The following is an 18,914-nucleotide window of genomic DNA, read 5'->3' on the forward strand; positions in this document are numbered from 1 at the left end:
AAGTTACATCATTATTTCATTTAGTTTGAACTGTACCATGGATTTTTCCATTAAGCAATATTAGACACTTAAACACTATACTGAGGTTATTCGTGCTCTAAAAAAAGGCAGTGTAATTTTTTTTTCTACTCTCTTTCCAGAGGACGAGAATTTTCTATCACATGTATATGTAATCCTGCTTTTTCCTGATAGAACAGACTAAGTGGTTACATAAACTAGAGAACACCAGTCATGTTAAAGAGGCATAACTGAGCAGAAAAGCATTAATATTCATGTTGGTAATATGAGCATATGCCATTTAGAAAAGCAGAGAGAAAAGAGCTTTAGTTGCTATAATTTAACAGGTCGAAGAAGTACAAAATTTAAAAAAAAGTCAAATATATTCAAAGCATATCGATTAATGTTAATGGGGAAAGGGAATTATGATACTATTTTACATCTATTCTTCTTTTATGTGTCACTCACATAAAAAAAAGGACAAGATGGCCCAGGATGAGAAGTGAGACCTGATGAAGTTTTTTTGACAGTGTTTTTAGGGCAAAATCTAGTGATGGAAAAACACCAAACTACTTAAATATTTTAGAGGGGGATGATCATCAAAGCAAGAAAACTACAAATTATATACACATTTAAAACTACAAATTAGTAAATTAGTATATATTTAATTATGTGTGGGACAGATTGCATATATGTGTGTATGTGAGAGTTTGTGTGTGAATATACACTCAAAATAATAGAGATATCTAGGGAAGATACGTTACTTGATTTGATTTTTAAAACCACAGAGGTTTGTTTACTCAAGTGACTTCTGCTACCATAATAGTGTGGAGAAAATCTATACTTAGCAGGATTAGAGCCTTTTTGAGATAAGGAGGTGACTCTTCCTCTTCTGTCATACTTGGCCATTTTCTTTCCTGTGTGGGATTCCTCACTTTAGAAGTGAAGGCATATCTCTGACAGAAGCCAGCCCAAGCTTGGATATCCTCACTATCTGAGAGAGGAACTTAAAATGGTTCCAAATCTCAATATCTACACCACTCGCCTTCTCCTTCTTCCAAAGGCTTGGCTCAACCCCCCTTTCAATCCTCACTCCACTGATATTAGCAACGGCGTCACCTCTGAATTCCTTCCTTCCTTTTATTTTTAATCTTTTAAATGCACTTAGAAATGGCCAATGTAATTCTGTCCTCCCCTGCCCCCTCCCCACCAATTTTGAAAAGAAAAGACCTACAAAAGCACAGGAAATTGTGTGAGCAAGTCTGTGGGCTCACTATCTAAAAGCTTGTGTCGTTAAAAAAGAAAATAATGGATGAAATTTAGTAAGTCTAAAATGTGGTTCTAGGCCTTTTGACAAAGAGTCCATCTATAGAACAGGATGAGAAATGAGTACAAGGAGAACCTGGAAAAATGCAGTACCTGCAATTTGAAAAGACCCTGGGAGCACCACCCTGTAAAGAGGCACCAGGTGGCAACAGGAATGATAAAGTCAGAATTCCCACCCCAGCCCCGTGGCCAGCTCCACAACCTTCTGATTCTGGACAAATCACAGAGGCTGAAGAGGCCGTTACTTTCTCCCTCTAGAAAGAGCAACACCACTAATGTTAGAAGATGATTCCTTAAAACTTATTAAACTGCTCTTCCTTTTGCCACCATCGCTGAAGTGCCAGTATCCAAAATGAAGTTCAGTCCCTTTGTGACTTCTGATGGGAACAAGAACTATAAAAGGCATTTCAATGTACCTTCCCACATTCGCAGTAAGATTATGTCTCCCCCTCTTTTCAAAGAGTGGAGAGAGGAAACATTTGATCCAAGCCCATCCAAAAGGAGGATGAAGTAAAGATTGTGTGAGGATACTATAAATGTCAGCAAATTGGCAAGGTCATCCAGGTTCGCAGGAAGAAAATGCCCTCTACATTGAACGAGGAGAGAGAGCAGACAGACGGCACCAATGACCGTGTGGGCATTCACTCTAGCAAGGTGGGTATCCCTAGACTAAAACTGGACAAAGACCACAAAAAGATCCTTGAACGTAAAGCCAAATCTCCTCAAGAAGGAAAGGAAAAGGACAAACATAAGGAAGAAACAATTGAGAAGATGCAGGAAAAAAGTAATCTTATATATGCTTTAAATAAAAACTGTTAAAATGAAAAAAATTATTGAAATTATAAATAACTATTAATAAAATTTTTCTTATAAATAACTCCCCCCCAAGCAAATATTTGTTCATTATTTTCCCCTGGATTTCTGAAATAATTTTATTTCTCCATTAAGAGTGAGAGACTCCTACAAACACTGTTTAATCTAGGACCTCACACTTAGTGAGTCACAGCATACTAAAAATCACTGTCCGTTAATTTGTGTTGATATTTTGCGATTTTGTGCTCTCCCAGTTTTTATAATCTAGACACTCATGTGTAATGATGCTTTGTTCTTCTCTTATAAATTATGCACATAATTGTGTGTTTTTCTCTTTACAAATTAAAACCCAAACCAAAACTTTGAAAAGCCAAACAAAAATGCCTAGCATATTTTTTTCTTCAGTACGTATAAAGTATATAACAAATATAAGAACTGTTAAAGTGAAATTTAAGGAAGTAAGGGAGGAAAAAGGGAAAGGAAATGGCTAAGTAGAAGATGAATCATTATTATTCAATGAATCCTAACAAGCTATACACTATGCTAGGTGCTTTCCAAGGACTGTATGATATAGTTCTCACACAGCCCCAGGAGGAAGGTGACACGATTATAAATTGCTTAGACAAGAAACCTGAAATGAAAGCTAAAAGTCTTGTTGAAGATTCCATTGTGGGTGAATGGCAGACCTACATAGATAACCAAGTATGTGATCCAGAAGAGAAAGGAGAGAGAGAGAGACAGAGAGACTGGGATGAAGAGGAAGATAAGAAGTGGATGTTTCAGAGGTACAGGTCTGTGATTCAATAGTCTTATACAATTCCCCAGCGCTCACCATAGCACATACCCTCCCCAATGTCTATCATTATATGTTAAAAAAAAGAAGATAGTAGGAAGGGAAAAATGAAGGGGTGGAAATCGGAGGGGGAGATGAACCATGAGAGACTATGGACTCTGAGAAACAAACTGAGGGTTCTAGAGGGGAGGTCGGTGGGGGGATGGGTTAGCCTGGTGATGGGTATTAAAGAGGGAACGTACTGCATGGAGCACTGGGTGTTATACGCAAACAATGAATCATGGAGCACTATATCAAAAACTAATGATATAATGAATGGTGACTAACATAACATAATAAAATTAAATATAAATATATTTAAAGAAGAAATGAGAATTTGGATAAAACAAAACAAAACAAAACAAACAAAAAACAAAAAAAAAAACAAAAAAAAACAAAAATAAAAGAAGAGGATGGACAATGTTTCCTCCTTCCCCCACTCTCAAAGTCATATTCAGCTTATAAGCAATTCCCATGCTAGCGTTTACTCTGCTTCTTTCTCTGTTCTCCAATTATGGCTTTCAATGAAGGAAAGCAAAAGGAATAAAAATAATTTTAACAGAAATAACCTTGAATTTTCTTTTTTTTCCAAGTGAACCATTTGCAAAAACTGGCACTTTAAATATTGCTAGTAACAAATCATATGCAACCCATTTCACAGCTGTTTCCATCACTCCAGTGTGTTATCATAGAGTTACCTATTAACACCTTTCTATTAAAGAGTCTATATAAAACAATATGCATATGAGTAGGTTCCAGTGTTTGCTAATCAGTTAGCAAAATGCCATTAACTTGGCTTAGTTCAAGGTAATTAGTTACTATAAAAAATATGATTCCCCAGGTGCAAGAAGATGCACAGACCTACTTTCCACCGAACTAAGGCACTGATTTTTACTCTAAGGAGCCATAAGCAATCTTTGGAGGTGCCCTAGGGGACAACTGTGGCTAGAGGTTGGGTCTCTTGACCCTCTTTTTCAACCCCTAATTAGCAGAGCAACTCTGTTCTTACATGATTTATATACTGGATTTTGAATAAGATTTTGGCTAAGAAACAGTTCATGTCAAAAAATCTTAAAAATCACTGAGGTAAGGGACCTTTATATTCTCCAAACATAATTTTGAATATAAAACCAATTAATAATTGTTACTTAAAGCTGTCTTCAAATCTCCCATAAAATTATATTCTGGTGTTATTAATGAAACTAGGATGACAATGAAGTCTTTTAGTAAAATCATATAATAATATCTGAGTAGCAGGGTTTTAGTGGCTCAATCTGCTTCTTTTGCTGAAGTACACTGAGATGAGGAAAAGTCAGAGCAAATTAACAATGTTTGAAAAGCTTAATGGTCCTTTAACAAAAGATAAAATAATCATAAGGTTTTTTAAATTTATAAGGTGTATATTATGAGAAGAAAGAAAAATGAGTCTGATCTGATTTGTCCTTCATAAAGTCATATTAATGGCCCAGTACACGTTGTGCTTTTTGTATGCAAATATTGATTATATGCTCTTGCAATTTGTCTTTATCATACACAACTTCAAGGCAAAACGTTCCCCCATTAAAAAAAAGAAAGAAAGAAAGAAAAAAGAGTATTGCACATAGCATTTTCTAACGTTTAGGAAGGGATTCTTCCTGTCTACAAGCATTTTAAACTTTATGTTAGTATTATGAAATAGCTTCAAAAGACTATATGAATGTAAGAAATAATACAGTTAAACTCAGTTGTTTGCTTCTTATACATGAGAAACTACACTAGGCTCTGGCAACATAGCAATAGTAGAAGGAGGAGAAGGAAGAAAAGGAGGAGGAGGGGAACCCATTTCTGAGGAATTTGGTTTAGTGATAAAGCCAGCCATATGAGGATTTTTAATGCAATATGGCTGTTAACATAAATATATGCACCAGCAACCGAAAAAGGGTAATGAGCTCGAATTGAGGTTTCAGAAAATCTTTCTTTCTTTCTTTTTTTTAAGATTTTATTTTTAAGTAATCTCTACACCCAACATGGGGCTTGAGCCCACAACCCCGAGATCAAGAGTCCCATGCTCAATGGACTGAGATAGCCAGGCGCCTCTCAGGAAATCTTTTTCTAGAAGATACCTTGAGGTTCAGGGCTTTGTTTTTAAGAGCTCTATTAAGATATTTTTGAGGAATAATTCACATACTCTACAATCCACTCATTTAAAACTTGCAATTCAATGTTTAATATATTCGCATGGCTGTGTAACCATCACCAAAATCAAATTTTAGAACATTTTTGTCCCTCTAAAAGAAACCCAGTAGCCACTAGCTGTCACTCATCATCTTCCCCCGCAACACTGCCTTCCACTCCGACCCCACCAGCCCTGAGCACCCCTCTAATCAGCTTTCTGTCTCTATGGATTTGCTATTGCATATAAATGGAAGTATACACTATGTGGTCTTTTGAGACTGAGTTCTTTACTTAGTAGCATAGAATTTTTAAAGTTCATGCTGTTGTAGCATGTAGTGTTTTATTACTATTTTATTGCTGAATAACTTTCCATTGTATGGATATACTATATTTTAACCATTCCTCTGTTAAGGAAATTTTGGTTGTTTCCATTTGGGGGATGTTGTAAGTAATGCTTCAGGAACATCTGTGTCAGGGCCCCTAGGTGGCACAGTTGGTTTAGCGATGGACTCTTGATCTCAGGGTCCTGAGATCGAGCCCAGCACGGGATCATGACCTGAGCTGAAACCAACAGTCAGAAGCTTAACTGACTGAGCCACCCCTTGAAGAGCTACTTATATACTCTGTATACAAGTTCCTTATCATCTATATGATTTGTAAAAATTTTCTCCCACTCTGTGGGTTGTCATTTCACTTTCTTGATCTTATTTGCAACACAAGTGTTTCTAATTTTGATGTAGTCCCATTTATCTATTTCGTTGTGCTGTTGTTCTTGCTTGTGCTTTTGGTGTCACATCTAAGAAAACATATGAGATTAGGCCTTGCATGATGAGTGAGAAAGAACCAAATTAAGAATAGTAGAAGCTCATTCCAGGCAGAGGTACTAGGACAAGCAATGGCACGGAAGCATGATACACTGTGAAATCCTCTTCCATTTGTTTAGGACAGAGAAGAGGCCCACAGAGCCATACCTAGCAACTTAGGCGCAGCATCAGAGCAGTTTTAGGATGTACAATGTAGTCCCCAGAATGGCATTACTGACATTATCCTATTGCTAGCTGCAGGTTAAGCTCATTTGAAAGAGTACATGTGCTGAAAGAAGGTCCACATAATGTAAACATTTAAAAAATATCTCTATTCCTTCAAATAATTAGAAGATTTGTGTCCTCTAATTTGGAGGCCCTGAGGCAAAGTCCAGTTTACATATCCTAGTTTTCATTCTGGATTCTACACTGTATCTCGGAGACTGACAAGTATACCTTAAGAGCTTTTTAAAAATATTATCATTATATGAAAAAAAAAATGGTTAAGATACCTGTTCTTCCTCAGAACCCAGTATTTATTTGTACCCCTCTTACAGCTTTGACCACACTCCTCCTTATCTTAACCTCTGATTAGAGTCTAAGCTCCTTGATATTCCCTAGCATGTCTATTTTCCATTCATTTATCTAACAAATAAATATTTACCAGGTTTAGATCACTGTGTGCAGGGTATATAGTCAGACCGAAAGCCACAAGGGCCAGGAAGACGGAGTTGTAACTTACATGCAGAGCTCCCCCTTCAGGGTCAGGGTGAAGCTACCCACAAAGGGTCTATGCCTGACATCACAGGGCTGATGTTGCTTTCTCCTCTTCCCCACCCTGCTTCCCCACTCCTTTGTTTATCATTCTCCCCTATCAGCACTTCCTTAACAAATCACTTACACACCACACCTCACCTCAGGAATTGCTTTTAGGGAACTTGAACTAAGACCCTAGAATAGAAGAAAAACAGTGAAAATGATATGCAATGAGGATACACAATGAACAAGATGGATTTACATTTTTCAAGGAAGCGAGACTTAGATACCTATTTGCACAGTGAGACCATCTTTATGGTCTGACTAGCTAGTAGAGATGCTCCATAAATATGTGTGGGGTGAACAATTACGAGCAATTATAAAACACACAATTCCTATGCCTTTGATTGGGCATTACTAAGCAGAGAGGGGTTTCAGAGAAGAAATCTACTTAACTGCAGAAAACAGGACTAATATTAATTAGTGGAAATTAAGTGTTATCAATTATGCAAAGTATATAGATTACTTGGACCTAATCTGCCAGAACTATGAAATGTTTCTCCAACAGAAATGAGAGGAGCAAAAAACACAGCAGGAATTGGACGAAGATGAATTCAAAGCTCAAGAAGGCTAAATTGTTCATGCACCATTCTTGAATGTTTGAGCACCAAGAATTAGATAGCCCTGAGCATACTGACAATCCTATCACCCCAGTTTTCTTGGAAATGCTGATAACTATGAACCTCAACCTAAGTAACCTAAGTAAGTAATTTCTCTGTATTTGTGCCACTGTGTGATAAAGTGAGAAGCCCAGAGATGAAGTGAAGAGGAAGAAAAAGAGGCAGGAGAATTGCAGGCAGCAGCTAGCAAAGGGGGACAAACAGAGTTAGAGAAGGAACACTCAAAGCTATAGAAGGCAGTAAAGGATAGAGAAGGGAAAGAAAACCAGCTCATGTTTAAAATCTACATAGCTAGAAGAATGAACATGGAAAACCAGAGAAGTAGCTGCGATAACAGGGAGTGAATTTAATATGCAAAATAATAGTAGTAATAATGAAAATATGACTCTTGGAAGATATTTTGTTTGATCAAGCCAGAACGGATACTGTTAGCCTGGCAGTGGTGTTAGGAAACACTGCCCCCTAGAGGTCCTCTGTGTACTCACAGAGACCAGTTTGCCTCACAAATTGACAGGAGCCTAGCGACAGACTCAAGACTTGCCAAGCGTCTGAGATCGCCAGTGAAGTCTCAGACTGGCGCCCAAATTTTGGTCAAATGATCTAAAGACCTGCACTAGGCAGTGAGCTTACTGAAGGAGGCCATATTAGAATAAGGCTTTTGTTTTTGTTTTTTTTTTTCTTTTTCTAATCCCCAGCAAACCCTTAGGGGTACTACCTGCTTAAGCTATAGTAAATATGTGCATATGTACACAATTCAAAAGAAACAAGAAATACATACAGTTAAAAATAAATTCTCTTCCCTGTATTCTCTGCCTTCCACCTCTCCTGCTTAAGATAGCACACATTGTTCTCGTTTTTGTATGTTCTTTCAGGGCTATTTCATGAATTTTTCAAACAAATGCTAGCACTCTGTTTTTCCACTTGTCTGATCCTCCTCCTCCCCACAACCCATTTAACAATGTATCTTGAGACAGTTTGAAATCAAAACATATGGGAGGACCTTATTCTTTTTAATAACTGCATAGTATTCCGTTGTACCCTTGTTAGGTTTTGTTGTTGTTGTTGTTATGGATTTATTTTTCTAGTTCTCTACATCTCACACTAAAGTTGTTTCCATGTTTTTGTTACTACAAAAATGTTGCAATGTAAATTCTTGATAGACATATATATGTAATATGTAATATTAGAAACACATGTGAGTTTGCCTTTATGATGAATACACCAAAATGAGGTAACTCAAAATCTAGGTGTATTATTTTTAATTATACTTCCAAATTGACCACAAATTTAACAATTTATGCTCCTACCAGTATGTTCATTCCCTCACATATTTCAGATACTGCATTATCAACTGCATTTTATCTTTGTCAACAGATTTTTTAAGTGTATTTTCAACTTTCATCAACCTTTTTATATAAATGTCAGACTAAGCTAATTTTGGTCTAAATGACATTTGTCTTTCTTTTTTTGCACATTCACGTTATTTGACCATACTTGTCTTCAGTTGTAGTACTTTTTCTTATATATGCTGTGATTTCTTTTGTTGAAATATTATTTTGTTTTGGATATAAATTATAAATACTGTAATATTCTTTTCTAGTTCGATATTTGCCTTTAATTTAATTTAGGATTTTCCGCCAAACTTACTTTGTATTATTATTACCATCATCATCTTCATTATTTAGTGTACTCAAAAATAACACTCTTTTATTTGTGGCTTCAGGGTTTAATATTATCAATGTTTAACCTATTCTGAGATTTTAAAAAAAAAATCCGTTTCCTCTGGTATTTTTGTTGCATTTTTTAATTTTTAGATACCTCCAGAATACACACACAGACATAGACAGACACACACACACACACACATTCTTTTTTTTAAATTCAGATGAAATGGTTCATCTTGACCCTAGATATGGCTTACCAGAAAGCTCTTCCTGCTATTTAATTATTAGTAATAAAAAGGACTAGAGAATAACTATTTCTAAGTCCAAAGTCCTAATTCCTTTTTATTTTATTATTTTTTTAAGATTTTATTTATTTGTCAGAGAGTGAGAGAGAGAGAGAGAGAGGGAGCGAGGAGTACAAGTCAGTGAGCAACAGGCAGAGGGAGAAGCAGGCTCCTCACAGAGCAAGGAGCCCCATGTGGGACTTGGTCCCAGGACCCTGGGATCATGACCTGAGCCGAAGGCAGACGCTTAACCGACTGAGCTACCCAGGTGTCCCTTTATTTATTTATTTATTTATTTATTTATTTATTTATTTATTTATTTATTTCCATAAAATGTTTAATTTAATTAATTCATATAAGATAGGCAAAAAATAACCTTTGTCAGGCACCCTAGAAAGCTTTCCACATACCCCTTCCCCATCCCAATCTCCTTCTCCCTAAAAGTAACTACCAACCTTTATGACAATGAATCACAGACCTGTACCCCTGAAACAATTAATACATTATATGTTAATTAAAAAAATAATAAATAAATAAAACAACGAAGTCATTGTCCTAATTCCTTTTTAAAAGATATTTTCAGACACCTATCTAGTTACCAAAACAAACAAACAAAAAATGTCAATTCTTGTGTATAATTTATTAAATATTGTATAATTCATTTTATGATAAATATAACAGGAAGTTATTATGTTTAAGGTTAAAATTTTTACTGAGATTAAAAATAACATTTTCTAAACAGGGTATCAAAACGATATCTGCACTCCCATGTTTACTGCAGCATTACTTACCAAAGCCAAGATAGGGAAATAACCCAAGTGTTTATCAACAGAAGGGCACATGTGTGTGTGTACACGTGTGTGTGTGTGTGTGTGTATGTGTGTTATTCAGCCATGAGAAAGAAGGAAATGTTGCCATTTGCTACATCACAGATGAACCTTGAGGGCATTAAGCTAAGTGAAACAGACCAAGCAAAGACAGAAAGACAAAAAACTATATGATATCACTAACATGAGGAATCTGAAGAAATCGAACTCATGGAAACAGAACAGTGGTTACCAGATATTGCAGGTAGAGGAATTGGGAAGATAATAGTAAAGGGCACAAACTTGCAACTGGAAGATAAATAAGTTCTGGATATCTAATACACAGCATAGTGATTGTAGTCAACAATACTGTATTGTATACTTTAAAGTTGCTAAGAAACTAGATCTTAAGTATTCTCACCAAAAAAAAATGATAATCATGTGATGTGATAAACGTGTTGGCTCACACTGTGGATGAAATCGTATTACAATACATACATGTGTGAAATCAACATGCTGTATGTCTTAAATGTTAACAATATTATATGTCAACTATATCATGTTCTAGATATTTGGCATTATCTGCTTTAAAATGTCTTCCAGGCTAAACCTCTGACTGCCAAGCTCTGAGTTACAGGACCTTGCAGGCTTAGTCTCTGGTTACCTGTGTGCTAAAGCCAACCCAATATTACTTTTTATGTTTATCCTCATATCCTGGAAAATTTTAAACCTTCACTATAGTAAAGAGAATGGTTTAATGAGTGTGTACATACCCAGCACACAGCTTCAACAAGCAATAGTTTGCCATTCAGTTTCTTCTAGCCTTCCTCTCATTTAAAAAAAAAAATTACGTATCTTTCTTTTCCTAAAGTGTCTGAGCTTTTGTAAATACATCATATTATCTCTATCAGATAGCACATTAAAAAAAAACCATAATACCATTTATTACACCTTGTAATATTAACAAAAACTCCTTAATAGAATATAAAATAACCAGGTTGTATTCAGTATTCCTTGACCACCTCATATTAAATATATACTTTTTCAGTCAGAGTCTGGAAAAAGTCTATCCACTGCATAAGAATGATATGACCCTTAGGTGTCTCAATCTGTAACATTTCCTCCTCTCCCTCCACCCATTATTGTCTACTAGAAGATTTGTCCTGTACATTTTCCTACATTCTGTATTTAGGTGATTGCATCCTGGTGTCATTTAGCATTGTTCTCTAACCCTATGTTTTCTGGAAATTGCTAGTTAGTTCTATAAGTTTTCTGATATATAGGTTCATTCGTAATTTATTTGGAAACAGAGCAAGAATAATTCATTCATGGCACTGTGTACTTCCCATCAAGAGGCATACAATATCTGGTTGTCCAATTTTTGGTTAGGTTAAGACTGATCAGAGGGTCCAGGTGATGTCATACTGAGCCATCCACTTTAAATTTCCTCAACATACTTCACCTAATGATTTCAGTCATCATAAATGATCCCTGCCTACTCCATTATTTTTTGAGGGGGTAGCAAAATGGTAGTATTTAAACTCTATAACTTTTTCAGCATATATTAGCTGAAATTCATCTCTAAAGAAGACATTTTCTTCAGCAAGTATTTGCTTACTTTGAAATACAGTTTGTATAGAAAAGCAAGAAAAATTCTCAACTATTGTCAATTTTCAAAAATGCATGTGTGTCTTAGCAAATTCTAAATGTGCATTAAGGTTTTGTTGGTTTAGTTGTTTCATTTTGTTGTTGCTTTGTTTTAGCAATGTTGGTATCATTATATACACAAAGATATTTTTCCTTTGACATTAATACAGCCACTCTAAGATTCCTATTATTTCTTATTTAACCAGGGGAAGCCCTTTCCAGTTGGCTTTTGCGTTCTTTGGAAGTGATCTTGTCACTCTGATCTGAAGTTATCTTTGACTGTTTCATTTTTTTTTTTTAAAGATTTTATTTATTTGACAGAGAGAGACACAGTGAGAGAGGGAACACAAGCAGGGGGAGTGGGAGAAGGAGAAGCAGGCTTCCCGCGGAGCAGGGAGCCTGATGTGGGGCTCGATCCCAGGACCCTGGGATCATGACCTGAGCCGAAAGCAGATGCTTAACAACTGAGCCACCCAGGCACCCCTGTTTCTTTTTTTTATGGCTGGAATAAAAGCCTAAGGCTCACTCATATTCCCTGCCCCAGGACAGAAACCAATCACTTTTCTAAGGAGACCTGGTCCCACTTACTGGAAAATTGTATTTAGAGAGAAAAATCCAGGTGCTATGAGCATTCTCTGCTACATTATTTCTAGAACTTTTCATTAGATTGAGCCAGGAAATGCATATATTTTAAAAATGAAAAATAAATTATGAGTTCATATTGACATTGCCAACTAAAATTAAAATCACGAAGTTTTCATTTAGATTGTCTGAGTGTGTATTTACATATCTCTTCTATTATGTTCTTTGGCCCACTGTATTAGTTTCCTATAGCTGCTATAACAAAATGGCATGAAGTTGGAGGCTAAAAAACACAAATTTATTATCTTACACCTTTGGAGGGAAAAAAAAATGAGTTCCCAAAGCTGAATTTTTTTGAAGTTTCCAGAGGAGAATCTGGTGTTTTTGTTTTTGTTTTGTCTGCTTGTTGCTTTTTCCAGTTCCTGAAACTGCCTATGTCATTTAGATAGAGGCTACCTTCCTCCATCTTCAAAGCCAGCAGGATACATTTTCTCTTTTTTACTGACTTCCTGCTTCCCTCTTTTAAGGACTCTTATGATTATGTGGAGCCCATCCAGATAATCCAAGGTAATCTCCCATCTCAAGACCCTTAACTTAATGACATCTGCAAAGTTCCTTTTGCCATATAAAGTAACATTCACAGGTTCCAGAAATTAGAACGTGGATATCCTTAGGAGCTATTATTCAGCATACCATATGCTGAATATATATATATATTGAATATATATATATATATATATATATATATATATATATATATATATATAGCTTCAAAGCAAAAATAACAAAAACAATATTATAACTAAAAGAACAACTACCAAATGCAGGTTAGTTTGTTTTGCAGTTCTCCCTCACTGCCTCCATTTAGGATATATCCCACTGGGATATAACAGAAAGACCATGTTTTAAAATCACTTGAGATAATTCTTGTGTGATGATTCTATCAGCTTGATATGGACTTTGCTTAATTTGCTTCCATTTGCATTCAAATTTTAGGAATTTAAAAATAATTTATTTTGTTTGGAACTATTTAAATATACATGGTTTTAATATCAAAAATATAAAATAACTCAGAAAATATATATAAAATAACTCATTGTGGTTTTGATTTGCATTTCCTTGATGATTAGTGATGTTGAGCTTCTTTTCATGTGTCTGTTGGCCATCTGTATGTCTTCTTTGGAAAAATGTCTATTCCTGTCTTCTGTCCATTTTGATTATTGTTTTTTTGGTGTTGAGTTGTATAAGTTCTTTATATATTTTGGATATTAATCCCTTACCTGTTATATCATTTGCAAATAAATCTCCCATTCAATGGCTTGTCGTTTGTTTTGTTGATGGTTTCCTTCACTGTCAGCATCACTCATCAGCAGGGAAATGCAAACCAAAACTGCAATGAGATATCACCTCACACCTGTCAGAATGGTTAAAATAAAAAAAAAAAAGCAATAACAAGTGTTGGCAAGAATGTGGAGAAAAAGCAACCTCATGTCCTGTTGGTAAAAATGCAAGCTGGTGTGGCCACTGTGGAAAACAGAAGGGCAGTTCCTCAAAAAATTGAAAATAGAATTACCATATAATCCAGTAATTCCACTCCTGGGTATTTACCCAAAGAAAATGAAAACACTAATTTGAAAAGATATGTGCACCCCTTTATTTATTGCAGCATTGTTTACAATAGCCAAAACATGGAAGCAACACAAGCTGGTCCTTCCATAGATGAATGAATTAAGAAGTGGTGATATACATACATACATATATATATGTATGTATTAGAATATGTATTAGAATATATATTAGAATATTACTCAGTCCTAAAAAAGAATGAGATCTTGCCATTTGCAACAACATGGATGGATCTACAGGGTAGAATACTAAGTGAAATAAGTCAGTCAGAGAAAAACAAATACCATGTGATTTCATGCCTATGTGGAATGTAAGAAACAAAACATATGAACAAAGGAAAAAAGAGACAAATAAAATAAACAGACTCTTGATTATAGAGAACAAACTAGTGTTTACCAGAGGGGAGGTGGGTGGGGTGTTGAAATAGGTGAAGGGGATTAAGAGCACACTTGTCATAATGAGCACTGAGTAATGTATAGAATTGTTGAATCACTATATTGTACACCTGAAATTAATATAACACTATGTGTTAATTATAGGTGAATTAAATAAATAATTAAAAATAAAATAAAATAAGATACATTCAAAGATATCAAGCTTAATCTCTATCCTTTCATCCCTGTTCCCTTCCATTTCCTAAAGGTAACAATCTTCATTAGTTTTTTATGTTATTTTTTCCTAAAAATATCAAAAAGCTTGTATAGACATAAATAAATACAGAGAGATGATAGATTGATTGATAGATAGCTCTCAACCACGGAGATGATTCTGTTGTAGTATATGGAGATCCTCCTCATTTCTTTCACAGATGCCTAGAGTTCCACTGAATGGATGGACCATATTTTATCCAATAGTGTGAAATTTGAGGGAAAGATTCAAATGTATTTTGTTTTAAAAAGATAGCATTTTGTGTCAAAACTACTTAATAAATAATATAACTTTCCTCTAATGACTTGAAATACTGCCTTTATTTTACTTTGTTAGTATATATGGTTCTTTCCCCAGCATTTTATAATCTGCTTATTGGTCTGTCTATTTATGCAACAATACCATCCTATTTTATTTATTATTTTTACATGGTATTTATATGGTATTTAATCATTATTATTTATATGGTTTTAAAAAGTGGCAGGGTAAATCCTCCCAAGTTTACTTTCTTTTTCAGAAATGTTTAGCTATTTTTGCTTTCTTATTTATTTCCACATACATTTTAGAATAAACCTGCCTAATTAAAAAAAAAATCCCGTTGATGTTTTTATTGAGATCATAATAAATGTACCAGAGAATAGGTTCTTGAGGCAACATCACTGGGGGCCACGAGAAAAAAAAATCTCTGTTTTCAGCTGAAAAAGAAGGCACAGGTATCAAAGACAGCAGTAACTTCAGGCAGAGATATGCACTCTGTGGAGCATCAGTAATAAAGGCAGTAATGACATTAGCTTCTACATCAGTGCCTAACATTTGCTAGACATTATGCTGAAATTTCCTACACACATTATGTAATGTAATCCTCATATAAAACTTGTAAGAGGCAAAGTAAAAACTAGAACCTAAATCTATCTTTCCTTACAGCCTCTAAGGAACCACTACATTCTGCTATGTCTGAAGAAGTAAGTCTGAAACAATCTATTAGGTGTCATCCTGCATTTGCAGAGTTCTGGAAGAGAACTGCCTCCAAAAGACCAATGAGTGTGCTCAGTAGGAGGACCTCTGTGAAAGTGCTGGTCTCCAACAGCAGAAGGACTGTCCCTAACTGCTGGAGAATGGCATGTCTAGGAAAATGAAACAATGCAGGCAGTGACCACCCTGTGACTCTTCTAAGTTAAGCAAAGATCTAGGACCCGCATACACCTGGAGTCTCAGGGATAGTCCAGTAACACATATGAACATCTCTGGGGATATTCTGGAATGCATCACTATATAATCCATTAAATGAATGACCCTCAAACTTTAAAATGCATCAAAATCATTTGAAGACTAACTAAAATATATATTGCTGTGTCCCACTGCTAGAGTTTGGGATTCAGGAAATCGGGTTTGGGGCCCAAGAGTTTGTGTTTCTTTCGAGTTCCCAGGTGAGGCTGATGCTATTGTTTCAGGGACCACAATTCAAGTTGGATGGGCCATGCCTCTAATAAGTACCAATAATAAAATCTGATCAAAGTAATGATCAGGTAAGATCATTTTCAGGCTACCAGGCTGAAAAGTGTGCAATTCCTAAAAAGGGGAGAGAATGGGTGTAAAAGTTTTAAAAACACAAACAGTTAGAAAGGAGGAGTATAAAGTCAGCAGTTTGGCAGCCACCTAGTAATCCAGTCTCTGTCCCCAACAATCCGGGGGGCCTGGGCTTAGTCCCTCAACTTCTCCAGCCTCAGTCTGCACATGTGTGAATTATAGAAGAATGGATAAACTATATTCAAGGTTTCTTCAGAGTTTTAGGGTTCTAATAAAATATAATAAGGTGCACCCATTCTAAAGAAATTAGAAATATAGGAATTAAGACTGTCCTCAGAGAACACAGTTATGATTAATTAACCACAGCAATTCAGAATAGAGATATGCAAAGTCAGCATACTGAAGGCAAATTGTTAACACACCTCTGGGAACTGACTATAATGTGATTGAATGTATTAATATTAATATACCTAAAGAAAGAATGTGCCAATCAAAACAGGAATTGGTCAGCCTTGGGAATGGAAAAATAAACTCTCAGGAGAACAAATTGGCAAGTAGTATCTATTTGGGCACTGTCCAAAAAGGGAAATCCTTACTATTGGACTCAATCCTTACAGGTTTCTACTCCATAATAGATTAGGTGGCCTTCAGCTACCTCAGTTGAATGTCCTCACTCACCAACATGATTTTTATTTGGCTTCTTCATTGGCTTGCCTACCAGCAGAGTGAACCTGTTAGACAAGAGCAATGTCCAATCAATTTGCCATTGCGAGTTTAAAAATGGGCACTTTGATCATAATTTAGCTTTATCTGTAGCTTACCTACACTGATGTATAAGTGGAACAATCTGCTAGGATCTGCAATTGCATTTCTCATTACAAATGTCTAACCCGATTTTTGCATTGTTTGTACATGTATGAGTCTTTATGGGTTTAGAAAATGCAAAGTTATCCCTCATCTGCTTTCATTATACTAACAAAACCAGGCTTATGAACCTGCAAAATAAGTATTAGAACCTGAATGGCCTTATTTACGAAGGCAAAAATATCTCTTTGTGGATAACTACCTATAAAGCAAGCCAAAATTCCCCAGGTGGTATTCTCTGCACTGCTATGAGGGCTGGTTGTGGCCATTTGCCCATAAATTCATGTTTTAAACTTTTAAATCTTCCTCTGTTCTGCTCTGTATCATTCGGAGGGACTAAAACTTGCAGAATATGTTTCCCAGACTCTCACTGGTTTTAGCCAATGGATTGGGAGTGGCAAGAAACCGGATGACAGAAGAAAAAGGAAAACCAAGTATGTCTCCCTCTTCTCAGCCTCTTATATCCCCAATGTAACACATTACTTACATTAAATTTCTTCAGTTCTCAACTCAGAGTTTAAAATAATCAGAATGGTTTCTGTTTTCCTTGTCCAAACCTTAGTGATTACCATGTGAGATAAGAACCCACTAATAACTATAACGATCTTTTCAAGAAGTAATAGGTATGTGTTCATGGACACACACACACACACACACACATTCATTTATAAAATCATATAAATCAAGAAAAATTCTGGCTTGTAATTTTTGGTAAATTATACCAGACAACCACATTAAGTAGTCACAAGCCAAGTGTGTGACTCATGGTGACTGTCAATGAACACTCAGAGGGAATCAAAATCTCAGGTAGACAAATGGTTGTGAGGGTAGACTTAGATAAAGTGTGTGTCTAATAACAAACTAAATGTAGTTTTTAGTTCAATCTGTAAACATATCATATCACTAGGGAGCATTCACTAGAATGCTTAGCAATATTCAGACTGATAAACATGATGTTAGATAGGTTGTGATCACAATATTTACCACTTTGTTTAACTAACATATTGGCCAAGGAAGTTAACTGGTTTCCAGGCAGGGGAATCCAAAGATATGTGAGAAAAAATATCTCTAGATCACCCATCTTATTTCATGCATCCAAATTCCCTGTGCTTATGAAGTAACTAAGTCTACCCCTGGGCTTTCTGTTTAGACCCCTATGAACAACAGAGGTTATATTCCTTCAAAAGCTTGGCACCTGGGTGGCTCAGTTGGTTAAGTGTCGGACTCTGGATTTCAGCTCAGGTCATGATCTCAGGGTCATGAGATGGAGCCCCACATTGGGCTCCATGCTGGGTATGGAGCCTGCTTGTTTATTTTCTCCCTCCCTCTCTCTCTCCCTCTGTACCCCCCCAAATAAAAAGCTTCTAGCAAAATTAACTATGACTAGTTGGAAAAGTGAAGTTGAGCATGTCTTAACATACATCTTTTCAAACTCTGTTCTACTTTCTATTGATATTTTTCCCTTTTCTGATAAAAACCAGGATCCATCATCTCTATTTTATTTAAGCATAGGGTTACAACCAAGCAACAAATTCCAAGGAATAAATTACCAGGTTTTTGTCTGATACTTTGTGAATATGCTCCAGTCAGGTGAGATCCCAATGTTGCTCTGTAACATCTGTAATTAAACATGTATACTATTGTCAAAAGTGGCATGGAGAATTGAAACTTAGAGTCTTCTCTGACTGAAGGGGTTTAATAGCTTCATATTATTGAGTCCCATTTCCCAAGTGTCTTTAAATCCTTGCTGGATAGTAAAATAAGAATACACATTAAGTCTTCGAGACCACCAAGGGAGTGTTTAATGCATTCCTGCAGGCACTGAGGTGTGTGGCTCCCAACAGTGCCTACACAAGTGCATCTGAAGGTTTCCTTAAATGACTAATTCTAAGAGGTAAATGGCAT

General features: G+C 35.8%; 1 protein-coding gene and 1 pseudogene across 1 annotated transcript in view; one reads left to right on the forward strand and one right to left on the reverse strand.

Moving 5' to 3' along the window:
- The window catches only part of MDGA2 (MAM domain containing glycosylphosphatidylinositol anchor 2), an 800,528-nt gene that overhangs the window by 421,504 nt on the left and 360,110 nt on the right, over nucleotides 1–18,914 (reverse strand). The gene's annotated exons all lie outside the window — the stretch shown is intronic.
- LOC123862002 (large ribosomal subunit protein uL24-like) lies at nucleotides 1,676–2,142 on the forward strand (annotated as a pseudogene).

This window comes from Mirounga angustirostris, unplaced genomic scaffold (assembly GCF_029215605.1).
Source record: "Mirounga angustirostris isolate CCGP_5_RB_7025 unplaced genomic scaffold, mMirAng1.0.hap1 SCAF_9, whole genome shotgun sequence".
Lineage (NCBI taxonomy): Eukaryota > Metazoa > Chordata > Mammalia > Carnivora > Phocidae > Mirounga > Mirounga angustirostris.